Here is a 24,580-nt window from a genome sequence, read left to right as displayed (position 1 = left end):
GCTACAAATATAGCTTGTAAATCTTACTTTTTACGTTCTTGGAATACATTTTTATAGGACTCATAACTAGTTAAATTTCAACATGCGGGTCCTCACAACTAGTTAAATTTAAACGACGCGTTGGCCCCAATAGGAAGACCAAGAAAAAATAAGCTGGTAAAGAGTGGGTGGATAGAAAAACAAGGACCTATGATCATATCATCAAGAAAAAGGATATATATTTCTATTATTGTTGACTAAGTACAACGTAAAACATACTGTAAGTCAAGGAAAGTTGCCAAGATTTTCTATATCGTTCCATTAATATCACTCCTCATAAGTCATACTAGGCATTTTGTCTATCCTGAAACAATGGCAAATAGAAGCATATTTCTCTTCCTCATATTAGTTTTTGTTTTCCTTAGAAAACCTTGCTACTCAGAAACAGATACATTACAACAAGGTCAAGAACTCAAGGACTGGGATGAATTGATATCATCAAACAAGGTCTTCAATTTGAAGTTGTTTAGCTTTGACACTATAGTGAGCCCTTATTTAGGGATATTCTACAAGAACAACAACAAAAAAGAATATCGTTATCCATACATATACCGTAATAAGGCAGTTTGGGTAGCTAACAGAAACAGTCCGATCCCGGATATATATGGCAAGCTCATCATAGATAGCCATGGAAAGTTCAGCATTTTATCAAGCGTGGGCACTGTTCTTGATCTCTTCAGTCCTGATCCATTAGTACCACGCAACGTAAGTGCTAAACTCTTGGATACGGGAAATTTGGTGCTTCTAGAACTATATCAAGACAGATCTGTTAAGAGGATTTTATGGCAGAGCTTTGATCATCCAACAGACACACTTCTACCTGGTATGAAACTTGGAATTAATCTCATGACTGGTCATAGATGGTCACTGACTTCCTGGGAGAGTGAAACACTGCCGGTTCGTGGATCGTTTACATTAGCAGTAGATCCAAATTACACAGGTCAGATGGTCATCCTAAAGGGAGGAAATATCCATCAACTGAGTGGGCCTTGGTTCAATGGCGAATTCAATAGTACAAATAAACTGTCTTTTGGTACAGATGTCCGGTTGTATTATGTTTCTAGCGAGTCTGAGCAGTCTTTCACATTTTTAACAAGATCATATGATACATTTCCGGCTTTGAGGATGTCTGAATCCGGTGACCTTGAAAATTCAATGCCTGCGACAGGCCTCTTCTGTGCCTTGACAAGTAGTCCTGTTTATGCTGGAAGCAAGTTGGAAATGTTAAAATGCTGGGAAAATTATATCTATTATATGGGGCTAGACTTTCACTTCCCAACTATGAGTAATGTGTTTGCGGATGAGTATGAGTATCATGAAAGCCAAAACTTGACTCTATATGAATGCAAGATATTATGCTGGAACAATTGTTCTTGCATTGCTTATTCTTATGCAACCAAAAACAGGACAGGCTGCAAGACGTATGGTCAAATGTTACACAATCTTGTAGAAATAGAAAGAGACAAAGAATATTATACCTTTCGTGATCGAGGTTAGGAATTTTATTACTCTTTATTGTACCATTTTTGCTGCAAATATAGTGATAAGATTACCTGCAGTATTATGTGAAGAAATTCAAGCAACAATGCAACGGCATTAAAATCTTATTTGCACATGCTTGGATTTCATTTATTTGTTTTTCTTGAGGGGAAAAAATCATTCTTGGCACTATATGTTACTTTTACTTTATTAGGTGTAGAGCATGAATTTCAAAGTTCAGACAACCACATAACCTAACTTATCCTAATAACTTGGTCACCGGATTTGGGCAGCCGTTAGAGATAGTTAATGTTAAACCATGTATTTTGTATTTATTATAGTAGAGGGTTCAAAGGTAATATGTTGCTCTATAAATTCATTCAATAAACAACAACCTTTCATTGGTCAAATAAGGTATCACAGCTAAGGTAACTCAACAGCCCCATCTTCCCTTACCTCTGTTTTTTTTTCTAACCAAGAAACTGCCGTGGCTGCAATTGCTGCCTTTACAACAACAGAGAAAACTATTCATAATACTCTCAAATTCGCCTTCGCCCTCTGCCCAACAAACTATGGGTATTGGAAGGCGATGATCGAGCCTTTTCTCATCACCAATAATCTGTTTGATTATGTTGATGTTACCATACCCTGCCTTGAAGCAAAGATTTCAATTCAACCAGATAAACCAGGTGAATCTTCAACTACTGATAACCCAAGTTATTCCTAGTGGATAGCCAACGATGCTCATGTCCGAATGATCATCCTATCCACCATCTCTGAAGCATCCTCTCAACATGTTCAAGGTACGACTTTTAGAGATAACGTGCATATGCACCACACACAACCTCTCGTGAACATACATTGAAAACACAATTGTTCCGAATAATGATGAAGGGTGATGAAACCCCTATCACTTATTTAACCAATGTTATGGAAAATGCTTCTGCTTTAGCCAATATTGGCGAACCAATGAAGGATAAAGACCTTGTTATGCTCACCATCTCTGGATTACGAGATGAATACATCAGTTTAAAGTCCACTCTCGTGGGCTGTTACCCACCAATAACCTTCAACGAGTTGCATGGTCTCTTGTCTGACCCTGATTACATGGTTAACAAACCTAATACTAACCTTTTTGTCCCAACACCACAAGCCTTTGCTGCCACTACTGGTAATCCTAATATCATCCAACCACAACTAAATAAATTGCAACAGTTGACATCACAGTTGGGTTATCAGTTAAACCCTACTACTTCATCCAATCTGAACCCATAGTTGTTTTATGCCGATCGGCCATCAAACAACAGAGACAATCGTCCGAGTAATTCTCAAAGCAACCGTGGTAATCACAATAACCGAAACCATGATAACAATCAAGCTCCATCTACTGCAGTTTGCTTGGACATCAACTCAGAATCTGGTGTTTGGCCACTGTAACCGTTGTGGTATTGGCCATCTACCATCTAAATGCCCGACCCAATCTACTTCTACTCGGTTTAGACCTCAAGCCAATTTTGCAAATCTATCAAATTCTGGTTCAACAACAGGATCCACCTGGTTGCCCGAACTAGTGCTAACAACCATGCTACTCCTGACTTATCAAACCTTGACAACTCTGAAGTCTACCAAGGTAGTGTCCCTACAAGTTGGTGGCAGTAAGACTTTACCTATTCTTCACATCAGTTCATCTTAATTTTTTTCACCCAACAAAATATTTAATCTTTGTGATATTCTTCACGTTCCGCAATTCAGAAGAAGCTATTATCTATTGATAATAATTTTTATTTTGAGTTTCATGTTTCTTTCTTTGTTGTGAAGGACGAGCATTCACACAATATTCTTCTTATGGGTCCAAGCGAAAATGGTCTATACTCCATCGAGCTTCCTCAACTAAAAACAATTCTAAGCAGGTCTTCACAGCCACAAAAGCTTCCTCAACTGTCTGGCATCAACGTCTTGGACATCCACATGAATGTGTCTTTCATTATGTTATTTCACATTGTTCTTTACTAGTTTCTACAAAATTATGTTCTTCCCTTGTCAGTTAGGAAATTCTTCCAAACTTTCTTTGAATAACTCTAAGTTTTAAAGTACTAATTTTTTGGATTTAATATATTGTGATGTTTGGGGCCCCTCACCTACTGTATCTTTTGGCAGGCATTGGTTTTTTCGTTTTGTGTTGATCATCACTCCCGTTATATGTGGTATTATCCCCTTGTACAAAAATCCGATACATACACCACATTTACACATTTTGTAACAATGGTGGAATGGCAATTTAACACTAAACTAAAAAGTTTTCAAACCGATTGTGGAGGGGAGTTTCGTAACCTTTCTCCCTTCTTCACGAAACTTGGAATTATTCATCGACGCTCATGTCCCTATACTAGTGAACAAACCGGAATTGTTGAGCGGCGTAATCATCACGTTGTGGAAACTGGGCTTGCTCTTCTTGCCCATTCTCATATTATACAACGATTTTGGCATTTTGCCTTTGAAACTGCTATTTATCTCATTAATCGGCTACCCCAAACCAGATTATTCATTTCTTCGTGTCTTCGGGTGTCAATTCTTTCCCTACATTCGACCATATAACTATCATAAAATGGAGTTTTGCTCGTGTGTTTTTCTTGAGTATAGTCCCACTCATCATGGTTATCGTTGCTTAGATCCAATTACCGAACGGATATATATCGTGAGACATGTCCGTTTTAATCAACAAGTCTTCCCATTTCAAACCCTTATTTCTCAACCGCAACCTCCTTCAACTTCCCCGTATATTTATATTTACCCCTCACCAGTTCCAAACCCTTGTCATGAACCTACCCAAATCGACCCACCTAATCCTACATCTCATGCTAGTTCATTTCCTTCCACACAAATACCTATTACCTCCACATCACCTACACCACCATAATCACCACCATCATCTCCATCAAATACTTCTGGTCCTCAAAACACATATTCCTCTCCCTCACAACATTCTAATCCTACACCGCCCCCTGGCCTCGGCCATCCCACCTTTGACAAAACCCTAAAAAAATCATTCCCTATAATCCCTCTACTTTCTCCACTACTCATTCTTCTCCTACTATCGAACCTACTTCCTTTGTTGTTGCCAACAAGTCACTAGAGTGGCGTCATGCCATGACTGAAGAGTTTGATGTGCTTCATAAGAATGGAACATGGTCGTTAGTCCCACCTATCAACAATACTAATATTATTGATTGTAAGTGGGTTTATATGTTAAAGGAGGATCCACAGGGAAAAGTTACCCGCTATAAAGCACAGCTCGCTGCCAAAGGCTTTACTCAACAACCTGGCATTAACTACCATGAGACGTTCAGCCATGTGATCAAAGCCACCACTATTCGGGTACTCTTGTCTCTTGTTGTGCCAAGAAACTGGTCTAGAAGTGCAAAATGCCTTTTTACATGGTTGTGACTTGGAAGGAACAACAACCTAGTTTCATTGATCCAAGCAAACTTAATCACATGTTTCTCCTTCACAAATCTCTTAAGGGCTTAAGCAAGCTCCACGGGCCTGGTTTAACCGCTTGTCGATAGTTCTCTATCAACTTGGTTTTTGTGGATCCAAAACTGATCCCTCACTGTTGATACTTAACTCTAGTTGTACACTTGTTTTTATCGTTGTACGTGGACGACATCATCATTACCAACAACAATAGAGTTAAGTAGTAATGTTCATCGCCTGAGTTCCATCTTTGCAATAAAATATGTTGGCCAACTCAACTATTTTTTTGGGAATTGAGGTGATTCATCATAACAAGGATATTATTTTATCACAACGAAAATACATTTTAGATGTCCTTCATCGTTCAGGTGTATATAATTGCAAACCAGTAAGTTCTCCATGAGTACCTCTCAAGTACTAACCATCGATGACAGTCCTCTACTTCCAGATCTAGTGAAGTATCGTTAAACTGTGGGAGCTTTGCAATATGCCACTCTCTCTCGACCAGATATTTTCTTTGCTGTTAATCAAGTGTTTAATTCATGCACGCTCCAACAAACAACCATTGGTCAACCGTTAAAGGTATCCTACATTAATTACAAGGGACAACGGATTTAGGCTCTTTATACGTCACTCCTCAGGATCCTTCTTACAAGCCTTCACTCATGTTCATTGGCAAATTATCCTCTCCTCCCCAGTTCAATCCTACTCTAATTCTAATTCTGATTCTGAAACAAAACACAAATATAATAATTAATATAAAGATGTCCGGAAAAATGTCTTTAGGCAAGTGGCCTAATGGGGTACTTGCGGCACAAAAACTCTTATTTATATTAACATATATTTATATTAACACATTTAAACAAAAAACACAAATATAATAATAAAAAAATAAAAAAAAAACCAAAAAAATATATTCAAAGAAAGGAGGAGTCTCTATGTAACAAAATATAATATCAACAAATTTTACTTTATATGTGTCTTGAGCCTGCATAGAGTGTGCATTAACAAACTTAGAACCAACCAACCCACCAAGATATTATAATCGGTTAAAGATCAAAATGGTTTACATAAAGACAAAACAAAACTAATAAAATATTTAAAAAAATCTTTTATGACACCAAACTTCTTAATTATACTACATAGATAATCTCCATAAATTGGCACATCTTGTAATGGTTTAGCATTTAGTGTTAATTGAAAATTTATCCTAGAAGTTCATCTCTGTTTATTTTTGCTTCCCCTTTACGTTAGTTTTAGATTCACTCTCAACAATAATAATGAAAATTAAACAGAAAATATAGATATTTAATAGGAGATAGAGAAGAAAAAAAACATTTTAGATAGACTTGAACAACCACAAAGGCATTCCAACTTAAAATCCTTACCACTTAGCCTGAAATCTCTCTCTCTCTCTCTCTCTCTCTGTTTTTTTGTACAATATTCAGTAAAGAGAAAGAAGAAGAACTGGTTTTGGTTGATCATTGGGGTTGGATCTTTAGCTCTAGTCTTATCATGCTATTTTTTATACAAGAAGCTTCATCTTAAAGGTATATAAGTTTCACATGGTACTACAAAATAAACACAATTAGTCAAGTAAAGTTGGTTATCTTGAAAGTGAATAAAATTTCTATGTTAATTGTTATGATACATCTTGTTGAGTGGCAGCAGATTCACAAAAACAAAGTGTGTATGTTTCAAATGTATGGTTCTAAATATTAAATGTTAATCGAAAGAACCTGGTAACCAATTGTGATCACCAGCTCATTTATTTATTGAAATACAAAAATGGTTTTATGTAACCTCAAATACAGTAGCAATCTACTCGATACAACTTTCAGAAATACAACTACCACAACCGCTAATCGATTGTGTTTAACCCAAGTACAATAATACATAAATTATCTTGTTACAAACATAAGAACACTACGAATACAAATAAAACAAACGACAAGATTATAATCCTTGTCTAATGCATCTGTTTGCATATTTAAACCAGTGGGTCTGTTAGACGGCTCTAACATCGTCAGAATTTACATCTACATGAAATGTTTGACATTCTACGTATACTTCACCAGTTTTCTTTGTTAACAAATTAGGAAAAGCCAAGAAAATCCAGATACTTTTATTGCATCACCTGAAACACTTATACAAAAATGAAGGAGCACATAGGAATATGAATAACGAGTTGCATTATTTCCCCTTTAAAAGCATCTTGTTTGCCACAAACAATTTCTCAAGCACTAATAAGCTAGGAGAGGGGGGATTTGGAGCAGTTTATAAGGTAAACATCCAGTGCCATTCTATTTGGAAGAATTTTATGTAAATCTCATGCATGTCCGCAATGAATTTTTTAGGGAAGATTAGTTGATGGACAAGAGATTGCAGTAAAGCGACTTTCTAGAGGCTCCAGACAAGGAATCACGGAGTTTATGAACGAAAGTAAACTCATAGCCAAACTGCAACATGTTAATCTTGTCAGGCTTCTAGGGTGTTGCATTGAGAAGCAAGAAAAAATCCTCATATATGAGTATATGCCTAACAATAGCTTGGATTTCTTTCTCTTTGGTAATATCCAATTCACACTACGTGCATACGTTTCATAAATGTGTTTGGTTCTCATTCTGATATATTTGATTGGTTATAATATAGATCCTAGGAAGAAAGTATTACTTCGATGGAAGGATCGCTTTTAATCATTGAAGGTATAGCTCAAGGACTTTTATATCTCCATAAGTTTTCAAGGCTAAGGGTAATCCATAGAGACTTAAAAGCCAGCAACATCTTGCTGGATGCCTCTTTGAATCCCAAAATATCAGATTTTGGGATGGCCAAGCTGTTTGGGATCAATGAGCATGAAGCAAATACAAGTAGAGTTGTTGGAACACGGTGAGCCCATAAATTGTCTTTTATTAATAAGAGTTCCTCAAAACCTCCCAAATGCTATTTCTTGATTTGATTTGTTATGCAGTGGATATATGCCGCCCGAGTATATGATTGGAGGTCGAGTTTCAACCAAGACAGATGTCTTCAGCTTTGGTGTTTTGATGCTTGAGATTGTAAGCAGTAAGATGAATCATGGGAGCTATGATGCGGAGCACCCTCTCACCCTTCCAGGACATGTGAGCTTTCGTTATTTTATTCAAATAGAGACTTCAATCGACGATTGTTTGTCTAGTAAGAAAACACTTACAGCTATACATTGGCAAAAATGTTGAAATCTATATAGGCATGGGAACTATGGAACGAAGGGAGAGGCTTTGAGTTTATGGATCCAGTACTAAAGGATTCATGTTCTCACAGTGAAGTAATGAAATGTATTCATGTGGGTCTCTTGTGTGTTCAAGATCATGCTATAGATAGACCAACCATGTCAGAAGTTATGTCTATGCTTACAAATGAAAATATGCATCTATCAGAACCAAAAGAACCAGCATTCTTCATTGGGAGGTGCGGGGCAGAAGCAAGAAGAGATGATAATCTGGGAAATGGATCCGCTAATGGACAATCATTTTCGGTTTAGTAGCGAGATCGAAACAAGAATAAATCACTTGTTATCATCAGCTATTTCACGTTTAATCCCTTGAAACGTAATTAGTTGATATCTTTGAGATTCATTGTTTTTCAAAGGTAGTATTTTAATATCATCTTCCTTTATATGCTTTTTTTTTACGTATAAGGCTCGTTTCATGTTTAAGGTTCATTGTTTTTTCCATTTCTAATGAAATATTACGTTATATGTAAGAAATGTCTCATACGTACGTATCTTATGCTCATTCAATCAGTCCACTGTGAGTCAATCCATTTAACCTGTCATGCATCTTACCTTGATTTCTCAAAATGCTTGAGAGCCAAGTTATTAAGCTCACAGGAAGCAGTTTTAAAGATGGACATTATTAATGGTGCTCTCATAACAAAAACTCTCTAAAACAATGTGTTATAATTTTCTTATGAATTGTTTAGCCTTCCTTATCATTACAGTTCCACATTGTTCTGTATAACCTTATGCTGTTGGGAATTATAAGGTTCGGTACTCTCCAAAACAACTTAGTGTTGTCAGCTACCAATAGACAAAGTTCGCACCAAAAGACAAAGTTTTCCACTGAAGATAAGTTTTCTACAGTGAGTACAAAAGCTTGTTGATACTGAACAAACAATGTTGCTACCAAGCATTATTGTGTTTACTACCGCACTTAAAGCTACCATCCAACGGTCAAATTCAATGTTTCAAGTGACGAGTATGGTCTAGATCAGTTAAGATGATCATGTGATTTTGTCATTATCATCATCCCTATAATTAGTTTAAGCGAACAATCACTCGTTAGAACTTGTCATTGTTTTGTAACGTTTGTAGCTCATGTGTACTCTTCTCAGAGATTGACAATACCTTTGACAATACAATTGAGGTTGAAAGGGTTTCTACTATGTTAATTCATATTTAATTGTGGTTGTTCCATCTTCAATTAGTCATAGAGTGTGAGATTGCTGAAATATAAACTAAATATTAAGGGTCTTTTAGTCATTTTATAAAGTATAGTTTATGTCTGGCATGTATATTTGTAAAGTCTAGGAGTCTAGTATGTAATTGTGTCAAAGTCTAGTAGGGTTATAAAAAGCCAAGCAATGTCTGTAATATAATTGATAATCGTACGAACATATTTTCTCAATTCAAGTGCAAGTTTATCAATTAATTGTGTATATTGTTCAATTTCATTATGTTATTCTTCAGTTCCTATATTCTAAACTGCAACCAAGATTTAAGTTATAATTCCACTATCACCTAATTGAGTGTTTAGAAATTAGAACCCTATTGTTCGTGTTGGTTAATCATCGATCTCGTTAAAGTTTCGTTAAATATTTCGTTAGTTTAGTATAGGATAGATAAACTCCGTTAGAATGTTCTGTTAGTGTAGTTAGGGTACAAAGTGTAATTAGTAGATAGTTTGTGTGTATTATTGTAACTAGTTAGAAAATAAACGAAAGGTTGCGTCCTATGTACGAACCATCGCAACCCTTGCCGGAGTAACCATCAGAGTAACCGCCGGTGGGTATAAATACCACCGGCCACCACCATTGTAAACATCCCATTTCAATACAAATAAATAATACAAGATTCGTTCATTATAATTGTTGTTATTTACGTATTGTTATTAGTTTAATCGATCCGAGGCTCTTCAGTTCGATCCTGATGTGGGGTATCACATACTATATTCTGAAATGGTGATCTAAAAAGTCATGATGTCAAATTTGTGGCTACAAAAGTTAGTTTTGCATGATATTTGAATTGTGTCTACGGTCAAGAACTATGATAGTGTCTCTACCAACAAGCCTCCAAGACTATCTAGAGATGATTTTTTAATGTGGAAGATAAGGATGGAAAACATCCTTGGTATCTTTGATAACACGATGAAAGTTAACTAAGATCGGCGCTATCTATCATAACACGATGAAAGTTAACTAAGATTGGCCCTCACCTTCCGATGAAGTCTAATGCTCATGGGGGTGGTGTAGAACAGTAGAAGTTCACAATGATCATTGATTATTTAAGATATTCTGATAAACAAGAGTCTAGATATAAATTAAAAAAAAAAAGAAAAAGAAAAAGCGTTAAGCATTCTATCCATCGCATTTCCCAAAGAAACATGCCATGGTCCTTTTCATTGTTAGAGTTCAAAAGAACCACGTGAACAAGAACTCAAATTTCTTGTAGTGTTTGGATCCAACATTGTCTATGGTTATGGTCTTGACAAGAGCTCAAATTTTTATAGGTGACTTCCTTCACTTGGTGATCTTGGAAATACCTTCCTAGACTTTTCTTTGTGTGAACAAGCGCGAGGATTAGCTTCTTAATGGGCGTGCAATTAAGCTCGGCTTCTCTTAGTGCCTTGCTGATGAAGTACACTAGAACTTAGACTTTGTTGCATTCGTCAATAAGCACTGAGCTCATAGCTTCCCTTCTTGCAGATAGATAAACTGATACTGCTTCTCCCACTTAATTGAGGAGCTGCCAGAGCAAGCAAGGAAGTTAGATGCTTCTTTAGGGATAGGAAGGCAGCTTCTGCCTCACTAGTCCATTTGAAGTCTTTTTTGTCATTGCAATTTATCAAAGTTTTGAAGAAGGGTATATTTGAACTTGTGTTATTGTTAGCCTCCATTTGAGATCGTGAACTGGAGCAAATTACCAAAAACAAAAGCAATCTCGAGAACCAGTGTCTAAATCGAAAGCAGCTCAACAAAACCCTGAGATACTGAGAAATGTTTAATCCCAAGAACCTTGATGATGCCGAGAACACCTGTACCCCGAGAACTAGAAGACCTTGAGAACAAAACCGAGAACCAAGAACTTGTAGGAGTAGATAAGCTCCTGAAAATTGTGAGATTTCAGAATCTTTTGAAATTTTAACAAGATTCTTTCAGATCTTAATCTAACCAACACGCGGTAATCAAGAAGAAGATTGACTTCCTCTTTCGTGCTTTCCGTCTTCAACCACACCAAGAATAGCAACAGACCTTCGAACAAGCACAAACAGAATAACAATTCAATCTCTTGAATCCTTGATATCAAACCGAGTCAAGAAATAGGTTCTAGAGACTCTGATACTAGTTGCAAGTCCCAATACCGTGGATCGCACAATTTGATACCAATATACACAACCGAATGGACTTTCAATGCATAGGACTTTATTGATTAATCGTCTAGTAGAGAAAGCTAGATACATCTTAAGGCCGTACACGTAATGGTTAATGCTTCTTAACGTTCACATTCTGTCACATTATCATTATCACCTTTTTTAGTAAAACCATTTGTAATACTTCAATCATTAGAGCATTCCCAATCGATTCTTCAAATTATGTGAGGAGGTTCTCCGTTTTTTAGAGATGGTTAAAAGTGGTTGTGAGAGGAGGAGAGAGAAAATGTTACTGTTCATGGTTAAATTTAGAGAAACACACTGTTCATCTTTATAATTTTTGAATATTTTTGAAAGTGGTTGTGAGTGAATGAGAGATAAAATGTAATGATAAAAGTATAAAAAAAGTATTATTTAATTGAAAATGAGAGAGAAAAGATGATGTTTTTAGTGTAACTATAGAGATAGAAATAAAGAATGGATTGAGAATGCTCTTAACACTTCAAACCATGCATACCATTATTGTAGAAACGTTCATACTTTTATAACGCCCCATAAAACTTGAAAGATGTCTGCCCAAATAACATAACTCCATTATTTTGGGACAAAAATTCAAAAAGAAAATAGTGCAATCCATTAGGTTTTGAAAAGTAGAAAAATGTGCGTTGAATTGTATTGGTCACTCGGATTGGAAATTTGGAATATTCAACCTCAACTTTTATTTTTTATTTATTAATATTTTTGAACAGCCTCAACTTATATTTTACTTTTCACTTACATTTCCCCTTTCTTATTATTTAAAGATTATTACTTTTTTGTTATTGCAATTAAATGTTTATTTTCTCATACGACAAAAACGCAAAAGAAAAAACTGAAAAGATTATAAACACTGTCGTTTTGCAATTAAAAGAACAAATAAAAAAATGCCTCGCTCATATAACAAACGACCCGAACCAATTGAGATATGAGAATGTACTTTCAACTATCTGTGTGTTTGAGACATCCCTAGGATATAGAAACTGCTTGTTTTTTAATTCCAAAAGTCTTGCAAAATGATTTCAGGCACAAACCAGATTAGTGATTAAGGTTTTCGTTATTCGAAATATCTATTCGACCTTTAGTGATATATTGATACTAGCTTTAGAACCCATGCATTACACGGGATTTGTCAATGTGCAAATTAATACAATAAATTATTTGAAACAAATATAAAAAACTAAATAGAGTTTTTAAAAACAATTCAAATTTTGTTATATTGAATCAAAATATTGGGTTGATAAGCTATTAAGTCACAAATTCCTAAAAAAATTTTTTTATGTAAATCCGATTTTTACATATGAAAAGATTTTTTAAATCTTAAATATATATAAACAAAATATTTAAAAGCTTTCTGGTTGCTTTCTACATTCCCTCAAGCCAACAGACTACTTTATTTGTAATTAAAGGTTTCTCATGCATTTGAACCGAATTCACGAGTATGGATCTCACGAAACCCAAATAACCCTTAAACGGGTTATAGATCTCATTAAATTAAAAATTAAGCTCCCCAAATGTTTGATATAAAAATCCTATAAAATAAGGATATACAAAAAAATAATACCCCGTTTCTTTAATATATTATTTATAATTAAGAAACAATTTATAGTAAAAAATAAATGGGGCATGGGTCTCAACAAACCTAGATAGCTTTTATACCGGGTTATAAAATTTCATTTATTTGTGAGACCATTTCATCATCAAATCCTAAGTATATTATTAACCTTTTTTACAATAAATAAAATTAAAATCCAAAAAAATATATAAATATTATAAACGAATAATGTAAAACAACCCGTCGTAATACGGGGGATAAAAGGTAGTTAGATTATATATATATATGTGTGTTTGTGTGTGTGTGCACGCGCACGCTTGTTTACATGTTTTTACTGTTATGCTACAAAATATAGATATTTAAAAAAGTTAAGATATTAAGGTAAATGATTTAATTTTTAGATGTATACGTGATCTTAGAAATCGTATATTATTATTACTATTATTATTATTATTATTATTATTATTGGTATATTTTTTATATTGTTATGCATGACATTATTATCTATTATAAATTAAAATTGAAATTGGTTAAATATTTCAATTCCATTTTTAGGTTTATATTTTCACATGTAAATTGCAATGAATGTTATTTGTTTTACATGGAATTGTTCAATTCTAGAATATATAATCTTTATTTATAATATTGAAAGTTCTTAGAATGCCTATAAATAGATATTAGGAATTTAAGAGAGAAAATTTAGCCAAGAAAGAATATGGAACTGACACGTCATCTTCATTATTTTTTTTATTAGTATAGGTAGATGGCATATAATATGGTTTGTTTATATTAGGAAATTGGATTTAAATAACCCCAATTATGAACTGTTGGCAAATAAAAACCCTAACTAACAAGTTGTTTGCTGACGGTCTCATCTTTTAACATATTTATTTCCAACGAGCTACGACTGACAGAAGTCTAACTCTGTTAGTCTCCAATTGCCGAAAATCGATTTTGGCCGGAATACTCTGTTTTGACAAAAAGACTCAATTTTTTCGTCCCAAACCTCTTTATAACCTTAGATCGATCATTTAAGAACCTTTTTCTAGTAAAAGTTTCAATTATTGAGATTGCTGGAAGGCTAGAACCACTGTCGGAGTTAGTGGCGGCAAAAGAGTAGGCTACTCCTTGACGGTAATGGACGACGGTTTGAGGCATATCCGACGAGCACCCAATCACTTTGATCGTGAACCACGGCTCCGACAATGGGGACGGACGACTATTTGTTGGTATAATCGACTGAGAATCAGGCAAATCCCTAACATGTAGAAGGTTTCTAGCGAAGGTGGTGGTGGTTGGTGGTGTTCACGTCGTGGTTAAGATTTCGTAGTGGCGGTGTTCAGCTTGAGTTTCCGATGAAAAAGGTAGTGGTGGTGTTTAGCTTGAGTTTCCGATGAAAAAGGTTAGTTTTTTCCGGCAAAAACGTTTTTCTAGCGACTAGAGATTAATGGAGTTAAGATTTCGTAGTGGCGGCTCGTCGGAAACAAATATGTTAAAAGATGGGATCATTAGCAGCCAACTCATAAGTTTGAACCGTTATTTGGAAATAATCCATAAAGAATTATTTTAATCTAATTTTCCTTTATAATTTAACTAGTTTTTGAACTCATGTATTCTACGGGGTTTGTCAAATAATAAAAATAAATAAGGTCTATTATTTGAAATAAATGAACAAAATTAAAGGTTAAAAACTAATAAAATAAATAAGATCTTTCTGAGTGGTGATTATAAAGGTGGCATTTACATAGTTTTGAATAATGAAAAAATATCTATCCAACTATGTTATAACTCAACTGACAAAAATTTTTGACTCGTGATTCATGCATAGCTAAAATGAATGAGATGAAAAATTATAAATTAGGAGAGAAAGTTAGGCTAAAAATGAATGCTGACTTAACACTTTAGTCTTAAAATTTTCTTTTATTATTATTATGGTTAGTTTAAACTCAACCCTTAGCTTTGAGTTTAGAAATAACACATATATCATTTTTATAACTATACTTTGTACTTACCCTTAATTATGAGTAAAAAAATTACATATGTTAGCTTTATTAATAATATTTTTCCAAGTCATCTTTTATTAATAATATTTTTCCAAGTCATCTACAAAATCAAATTCTAAATAACCTTAGGGTTAAAAGAAGTATTTTATGTAGATATTAACGGTTAATACGTTTGAACATAAGATCTACTAAAGCATCGTCGGATACGCTTAAGAAAACCGTAATATGAATACATGTCTGGATTACACATTCTACAGCAAAAAAAACATATTAACTCCTCTCTCTCCTCTTGTGAGTTCAAAAACGAGCATAGAAAATGCTCTAAATAAAAAGGTAGTTGTTTCTAGAAAACATGTATCACTAGATTGACACATGCGTTTTAGGGCCAATATTTTATATTGTTTTTTGGATTGTGTATGTTGTTTAGCTTCCTTTAGTCTGTGTATTACGTACTCGGTATGTTTATTTTGCACGTTTATTTTGTATGTATTGGAGAAATGGAGACCCTATAAAAGGGACACTTTACCATTTCTCCAATGACTTCAACAACTCTCATTCAAGACAACTTTAGAAATAAAGTTTTCTCTCACCCACTTCTCTCTTTTCCTATCTTTTACATAACCAAAACTAAGATTTGAGATACGAGCGTCGTTGGTGATTTCCGATAACCAACAACACGGATTGATCCGAGTCAAGTTGTGAGATCCATCTAGAGGACCTACAAGTGGTATCAGAGCTTTCGGCTCAACTTTTCGTGGTTTTCGGGTCAAACTTTTCGGATTTTGATATTAGTTTTTGTTGGATTTGAGGTTGATTTCGTGTTACTTATCTCTTTTGAAGTCCCTTACACCTTATAAACACACGAGAATCACCAAATCTAAGTTTTTAGTATTTTAAGTTTTTGTGTCTAAGCTCAGATTCGGCTTAAAAACTCAGATCTAGGCCTATTTAGTGATTTTTAGACTAAAGTCTTTTTGGAAGTTTAGGTGATATATTTTCAAAAAAAAAAAAAAATCGCATCGGGTACTGTAGCAGCCGCATCGCCGGGGGGGGGGGGGGGGGGGGTACTGTAGCAATCGCATCCGGGTACTGTAGCAATCGCTTCGCACGAGTACTGTAGCAAATCGTTTCGCTTCGCACGGGTACTGTAGCAATCATTTTGCTTCGCACGGGTACTGTAGCAACGCTTCGCATTGGGTACTGTAGCAACTCATGCGAAACACTGTAGCGACTCGGCACTATAGCAACTCGGTACTGTAGCAAAAAAAAAAAAAAACTTCAAAATTTTTTTTTTCTCTTAAAAAAATCTAATCGAGTTAAAAAAATGTCTTGCGATCCTAAGCATGGAGGAAATCTGGATATGGGAGAAAGCCGAAAGACATTGCTAAAAGGAGAATTCGACATGTTTGCATATATTAAAGGAGAATCGGTTGCCTATCTCATCAACAGATTTGAGTCACTCGTCACTGAAATGAGAAGTGTCGGTATCATCAATTGTTTGTCTGAGATCAACATGAAGCTATTGAATTCACTACCTTACACATGGAACATCAATGTGGTTACCATCAAAAGAACCACAAACCTGTATACCATAACACTCTCAGAGTTGGCTTCTACCATCAAGTCTTTTGAAATAATGGAAGATAAGCTCTGAATAAACAATCAGTCCAAAGAAAATAAAGTTGGGACAAGTGCTGCAGGTGAAAGCAGTCATGCATGTCCTATCATTCTCGACACATTACATGATGATGAGGTATACAACAATTTATGTTCTCAAGCTTGCATTAACAAGGTCACATGTTATATATACCATCAAAATGAAGTCTTGAAAGAAAATGCAAAACTTCGTGAATTAAATACTGAGTATGTAAAAGCTGACAAAATTTACATTGAGAAAATTGAAACTCATCGTGATGATATTGCAAATCTAAGGATTAAAATTTTTCATGCAAAGCAAGAAGTAATTTATTATAAAAACATAATTTCAAAACTAAAAGATGAAATTGAAAGTTTAAAACTTGATGCTTCTGAGAAGAGAAAAGAAGAAAAGATAATCCAAAGATTTGAAACATCATCTGAGAAATTGGATGATATTATTGGAGCTCAGAGAAGTACTAAGCTGAAGGTTAGGCTAGGTTATGATTATACTACTGTACCTCCACCTAGAGGTGCACAAACCGGTTTTTTTAAAAAAACCGGTTCGGTTATTAACCGGACCGGTTTTTTTTGGCCCGGGAAAAAACCGGTTCGGTTAATAACCGGACCGGTTAATAACCGGTTTTTTGCTGTCAAAACCCTAACCGGTCTAACCGGTTAGGACCGGTTTAGAAACCGGTTAGAACCGGTTAATAAACCGGTTTTTTTATTAACCGGTTTTTTTATTAACCGGTTTTTTTTTTTTTTTTTTTTTTAAAATTTCGCGGTTTCAAATACGAATATTTGTTTTTTATATTTTGTACTTAATGAAGACCATTATTTTTTCACAGTATAAACAAACCGGTAACTACAAGGCAAAACGGTAACTACAAGGCAAAACGGACTGACCGAAGCCATTCTTTGCTTTCGTTGTTAGGGTTCTTTGCTTGTAAGATGAGTATGAGTGTGTGTTGGTGAATGTGTTTTCAACAAACCAAAGATTAAAAACATATAACTTTCATTTATAGTTTTTACATTAAAAATACAAACATTAAATCGTTATCGCATATTCGTAACTCAAAAATACAAACATTAAATCATTAACACTGAAGAAATCTCTGCCAAGAACTGTTGTTCATGATTTAACTCAAAAATACAAACATTAAATCGTGAACTAGCAGATGCTCCTGTTGTTCCCAATCGCAGTTTGTTCATGATTTGCCTCCATGTTTGCTGTTTCTTTAACTAAATTAGAAAAATCCAAATCAACAAGTAATAAGAGCACATATTAGGAAAAAGAATGATTAGACACGATTACATGAACAACTTGCTGTTTCTTACTCATGATTTGCCTCCATGTTTGCTGTTTCTTTAACTAATTTTCTTCGCTACCCGATCCCGAGCTATTTCTTAGGTAATCGTCGTACGCGGCTTCTTCATCGGTTATTGGTTGAGTGTGTCCTTCATTGACCTCGTCTTCATACAAGCCCGCTTCATATTCCATTTCCCCTCGAGTGAGCGTTGATGTTGTGCCCTATCTAAAGAGTCCAAGTAATCCTTGTAGCAAATCGACATCTCTATAGCTGGTGCAGTGAGTCGAGTCCTCCTAATCGATATAACCTTGCCAGAAACAGAAAAAGCAGACTCCGAAGCTACCGTGGAAGCTTGGACCGTTAGTAAATCTTTGGCCATGGCGGCGAGGATCGGAAACTCATCCTCCTTACCTCTCCACCAAGCCAGCAAATCAAGACTTCTAAATTCATCCGGAGTCATGTGTTTCACAAAGTTGGTACCACCATACCTTCCAAGTTCACTGCTTGGGGTGTTTACCTTTTGACGTTTACCGGCGTCTTCCCAAATCATGTAGTACATCCCCATTTCAAGGTCGGTTTGGGATTGGGATTGGGCAACAGCTCTTAACGAGTCATGAATTTGGGAAGACGACCCGTATTTTGTAAGGTAGACATCATTCATGTTTGACAAGGTGGTGTTGAAAGCATTCTTTAAAGTTTGGCTATAATAGGGGTTTTGATCGTCGTTTAACCCTAGCTCATCGCAAATTTTTTCTATTAAAGCTTCAACACCACCAACATTGATGCAAGGGTTTAACGCAGCAGCACATGTCAAAACAGCAGGTAGTTCTTGAAAATATTTTCTAAATTTTTCTTTCATTTTTACACCCATATCAAAATAAGGTGCACCCCTACAATGAAGTTCACTCAACTTTGTGCACATGACAGCAATTTTTGGTAAAGCAATGGGGTTTGTTGGATAGTAAACCCCGGATAAACTAGTTGTGCAAGATTTAAAAATTTGAAGGACCTCCGTAACGATCTCAATCAATAACCAGTTTCTAGGATCGTACGGTGCACATTTACCCCTACTTGACAAAATTTGATGAAACGCAATTAATGATTCTTTTTGTTGGATGGCTTTCTCAAACATATTACAAGTCGAGTTCCATCTTGTTGGACAATCCCAATTTGGCCCCAACCATTGACAATTAGCTTCTACACAAAATTTTTTGTATCTTGAAAATGTTTTATTGTTGCTAAAAACATCTCGTAATATTCTTTTAAAATTGTTTCTTTGCGTTTCGATCACGTTTAACCCATCTTGCACGGCCAAGTTGATAATATGTGCAATGCATCGGCTATGAAAAAACGCTCCATCACAAATAGGTTTATACTTTAATTTTAAATGGCCAACCGCGGCCGTATTGTTTGACGCGTTATCAAACGAAATTGAAAAGATTTTATGTTCAATCTTGTATTGTCGAATGACTTTATCCAAGATTTGAAAAATATTTCTACCCGTGTGCGGGTAATCAAACAATTGAAACGCAACGGTTCGTTTCATCATTTGCCACGACTCGGGGTCAACCCAATGAGCCGTCACACAAATGTATGAGTCGGGCGAACCATGAGGTACCGACCACACATCCGTTGTTAAGTTTACACCAGTTTGTAAGTTTGAAAAGTATGAAATTAGTTCGGATTTAGCGTTTTTCCATGCTTTAAGACAATCTCTTCTAAGGGTCGAACGACTTACGTGTTGGTAGCGTGGTTGAACATACTTTTGCATCATCTCCGTGAATTGAGGGTTGTCGAAGTGGTTGAAAGGAAGTGTTTGTTGAATCACAAAGTTTGAAAACTGTTGACGTACCGCTTCAACGTCGTACGTAAACACCGCTCCTTGATTCGTCATCTCCGGCTGCGAACTACTTCCCGATTCGTCCTTCAAGGCCTTGCAAAAGGGCCTTTGTACATGCGCTTTTAAAGTGGAGTTTGCATCTTTGCCATAAAACTTCAAACAATGTTTGTATCGAGCTTTTTGGCTACCGTTAGACATTTCGCATAGGTCGAAATGTTGCCAAACATCATGGTTTCGTTTCGTGGGGATGACCCGAACGACCGTTTCTCCTGTGTTCGAGGCACCCATGTTGACGGATGAAGCAGCACTTTGGGAGGCCATGATAATCGACTACGAAATAAGAGTGGTATACTCGAGTATGAAATAAACGACTACGAAATAAGAGCGTATGGAGTGGTAATGTGGTATAATTGAGCGTGAGATAACAAAATAATCGCGTATGAAATAAACGTTTAGAGCGTTTGGAGTTGTATAATCGAGTGTGATCTAACCAATACCCAACCTAAACTATATATAGATGTTTGTGGGGGTAAAATGGTAAAAAAAAAAACGGTCCAAAAACAAAAAAAACGGTCATATAGCCGTTATAAACCGGTTTTTTTATAAACCGGTTAACCGGTTTTTCCATAACCAGTTTATAAAAAAAACCGGTTTTTCCATTAACCGGTTCGTTAACCGGTTTTGGATCTAGAACTTGCAACCGAAAGACGAACCGGCGGTTTCTAAACCGGTCAAACCGGTTTTTAAAAAATCGGTTTTCGTAAAAACCGGTTTCCGGTTTAAACCGGTAAACCGGTTCCCCAACCGGTTTTTTTGGCCATCTCTACCTCCACCTTTTTAATGATAATTATACCAGCTTACCCCATTTCAGCTATAATGCTTCTCCTGAGGAAGAAATGTCATACCGGGTTGGTAGAATACCAAAACATGTGAAATTTGTTCCTCCTGCCTCACAAACTGCAGCTCCAGTCCTACCATCTGATAAAACTAACATCAATGTATCTTGTGAAGCTGGTTGTGTTGAAGAAAGTGGGTCGTTGGAAAAGGACACGAGTTGTGATTATGAAACCGTTTGTGATGAAACTTTTGTTGAAAAATGTGTCAACGAAAGTAGGCCTGTTGAGGTGAACATATCAAGTTGTTTATCATCAAGTTGTGAGACTGAGGATAATTCAAGCGAAAGTAAAGTTTTGAAAATGAAAAGCCAAGTACTTCGTGTAAATATGTTCCACCAAATAAATGATCATTTTCTCAAACAACCAATCAATTTAGAAATCCTCAGCCATACAAATTCTGTGACAACAACTACTATGGTCATTATCAACAAAATTTTGTTGATCCATATTACACAAATGCGTTTTATAATCATGTTCCTTTCCAAGGATCACCTTTTCCATCGCAACAACCACATTATAGTTTTGATGAGTTCTATGGCACTCCTAGGAGAAATTGCTGTTTTGTGTGTGGTCACTCTTCTCACCTTGCAAGACATTGTAAGCGCTGGTTCAAGCAACAGCTTGATATTCAAAGGCGGCTTAGTCAGTCCCTAAAAGGAGCTTTTAGTAGCCCTGATTCAAGGACTGATCAAGCTGATAGTGAACCCAGTGAAATGGATGTGAGACCCAAAGTAAATAAAGTAATACACAAAAAGAAACCTTTTTGGAAAACCAAGAAGGATAAAATCAAAAAGGATCCTAAGATTGTAAAGTCTGAGGATTCACCAAAAGCAGTTTTAAAATCAAGAAAAGAGAAGTCAAAAATTGTCAAAACTAAGGAACAAGTTTTTGCTTGGATTCCTAAGGACTGCTTTTCATCAAGTGAGGCTCCAACAAGAAATAAATGGTTTTCAGGAAATAAAAATCAAGTTTGGTCGGTTTACGGTTGATCTCCCGGGACAAAAGTATCCCGGGAACCCATATCTATTTAAACGCTTAGTGCATGCAGGGTCAATCAAGGAGGACTATCAATAGTATTAGGTACTTAGATAGTGATTGCACCCGGCATATGATGGGAGACGAACCCTTGCTATTTGATGCTAAACCATTCGATGGTGGATTCGAGTCTTTCATAAGCGACATGGGAGGACAAACTTCAAGGAAGGGAAGCCTTGTTCAAATGGTTCAAAAATAACTTTTCGAGCGTTTCTCAAACTAACCTCGTCCAACTGCATCTCTCAAGTAATGGATCCAACATCAGCTGTTGGGTCTCGGTTTGAATCTCTTCAACTTTGTTATACAATATGATAATGCATGCTTAAGATAGTCCATCTGACAACAACTTTGCTAACCTTTTCAATAAAACCATCGATCATGCTCGATTTGAATTTCGGGTCGCATAGATCTGCATGATCGATTTTGATTAAAACAACCTATCTATCTTTTTGTATATAAAATTGTAAATATTTTTCAAATATGTCACAATTTTAGAGGGAAAAATTGAGTTAAGTTTAACTCACCAAAAAAATTTTCAATTCATCTTTACTCCCATTTAAGAATAATTTCAGAAAATTCAAAAAATATTATCCAGCTCAGAGGGAGCTCCTTCGTAGAGGGAGTCGGATATTTAAAATTTTCAACTAAGAATTTGATCCGGCCCTATGGAAAGTGATAGTACATTGATATGTAATGATTCTAGCGCATTAAAAGATTAGATCAAAAGGCTACAAGGTCATTCATCGATGTGTGGATAGGCTTGAAAAACAAGTAAGTGTTGGGTGATATAAACTTAAACTATTGCCGATGCTAGTGGTTATACTTTTATGAAGCGGTTGAGTGATTCTGTTAAAGTCATATCAATGAAGGATGAAATGTAATTATGCATGTCATATCCAAGCCTCTCTTTACCTGATCACAGTCGTCTTATGTAATAAGCGTCAACTTTTAATTTTTATTGTGTCAAGTAAAGAATCGAGAAAAGCAAGAAAAAGAAAAACAAAAGAGTCAGAAAAAGAGTCAGTTATAGGAATTTTATCTTCTGCTTTATTTCTTCATTTATTTTATGACTCAAGCCTTGGACTTTCTCCTGCGCGATAATATGGTATTATCTGACCTGATTGTTAAGGCCCTGAGTCTTCTACTATGTTTTATTTTCTTTCTTTTGTTCAAGCATTGGACTTTCTCTGCGCGATAATATGGTATTATCCGACCTGATTGTTATTGCCTGTACTTCTGCTTTCTTTTAATCTTTCTAGATCGAGTCAAGTGTGCAAAGCACAAAGTGTCGAATGTACAAAGTCAAAGTGTCAAGTATGTTAATAAGGGTACTGTGATCAATTAAGAAAGGTTTAAGTCAAGTTGAGATGATATGCCAACACAAACTAGGCCCGAGATATGATGGAATCAGTAACATGTCTAATTAAGTGGAGACCACATAAGCACTGTGCCTAATTGTACTTTAAACGTATCACTTTGGCATCAAAACACTTTTCAAGTTAAACAAATGGACGATATCTACAGTCGGTGATGAAATTGTGACATAATAATATCAAAATGGAAACGCGATCTAGGGCTTTGCAAATCAATGTGATTCCATGTTGTGATCTTTCTCAAAAATATTAAAATCATTAGAAAATTTTGTAAATATTATTGATATATAATATTAATTTCATCTTTACTCCTATCTTTCATTGTTTATTTTGATTTTGTTTTATTTTAGTTTCAACTTCAAAATGTTATGTATATATTTTTGTTATTTTTAAAATATATGAAAATGCCAAAAAGATTTTAAATTTTTATTATGTTCGTACATATTTTGTTAAACTTTGTTTCATTCAAAATCATGTGTTTTGTTGTCAAGGTCGTTCATGCAAAGTTCGTTGGAAATCTGGGACTTAAACAAATCATTTACAAGTTGAGGGACTGAAATTGGGAGGGCCTATGAACGATTTCTTGACCTTCGAGAGGGTCTGTGAACGAATCTTATTCATTTTAGCATTTGTGCAGTTGTACATGGACAGGTGGATCCAGATCAAGTCTGCTTGAAGTTACTGATGCTGAAGCGCTTAAGGAAAATGAGAACGTGAAAGTTGGTGATTGAATCTAAAAAATGACTTAACTTTATCTGAAGGCAAGGAAAGAAACCAATCGGCACAAGAAAGTCAACAAGAGAAAATTAGATGTCGAGCCTCCTGCATCTGATGTTTCTAAATTTGTTGTTGCCGATCATTCCCAGAAAATAAGATTGAAATTCAAGTCTACAAGACCGGAAAATAAAGATTTGTCCAAAATCCAATCTGGTTCAAGATCCTGGATCAAGACAAGTACTAAGTTTCAAGAAATAAAGACGAAGCAAAGAACTTGATGAAGGTTTATCGACATACTCAATCCTAGAGGGAGATTGTAGGGCTAATATTCTATATTGTTTTTAGGATTGTGTATGTCGTTTAGCTTGCTTTAGTCGGTGTACTACGTACTCGGTACGTTTATTTTGTACGTTTATTTTGTATGTAATGGAGAAATGGGGACTCTGTAAAAGGGATACTTACCATTTCTCCAATGACTTCAACAGCTCTCATTTAAGACAACTCTGGAAATAAAGTTTTCTCTCACCCACTTCTCTCTTTTTCTATCTTTTACATA

The 24,580-nt window shown here is 35.5% G+C and overlaps 1 pseudogene; it reads left to right on the top strand.

The window, feature by feature from the left end:
• Positions 1-318: 318 nt before the first annotated feature.
• On the top strand, positions 319-8,515 carry LOC143592098 (G-type lectin S-receptor-like serine/threonine-protein kinase CES101; annotated as a pseudogene).
• Positions 8,516-24,580: the final 16,065 nt, after the last annotated feature.

Source organism: Bidens hawaiensis, unplaced genomic scaffold (genome assembly GCF_021521415.1).
Source record: "Bidens hawaiensis isolate Kalapana, Puna unplaced genomic scaffold, B.hawaiensis_p1.1 tig00040522_1, whole genome shotgun sequence".
Taxonomy (NCBI): domain Eukaryota; kingdom Viridiplantae; phylum Streptophyta; class Magnoliopsida; order Asterales; family Asteraceae; genus Bidens; species Bidens hawaiensis.
Note: the sequence above shows the minus strand (reverse complement) of the source record. Positions and strands in the feature narration are given on the sequence as shown.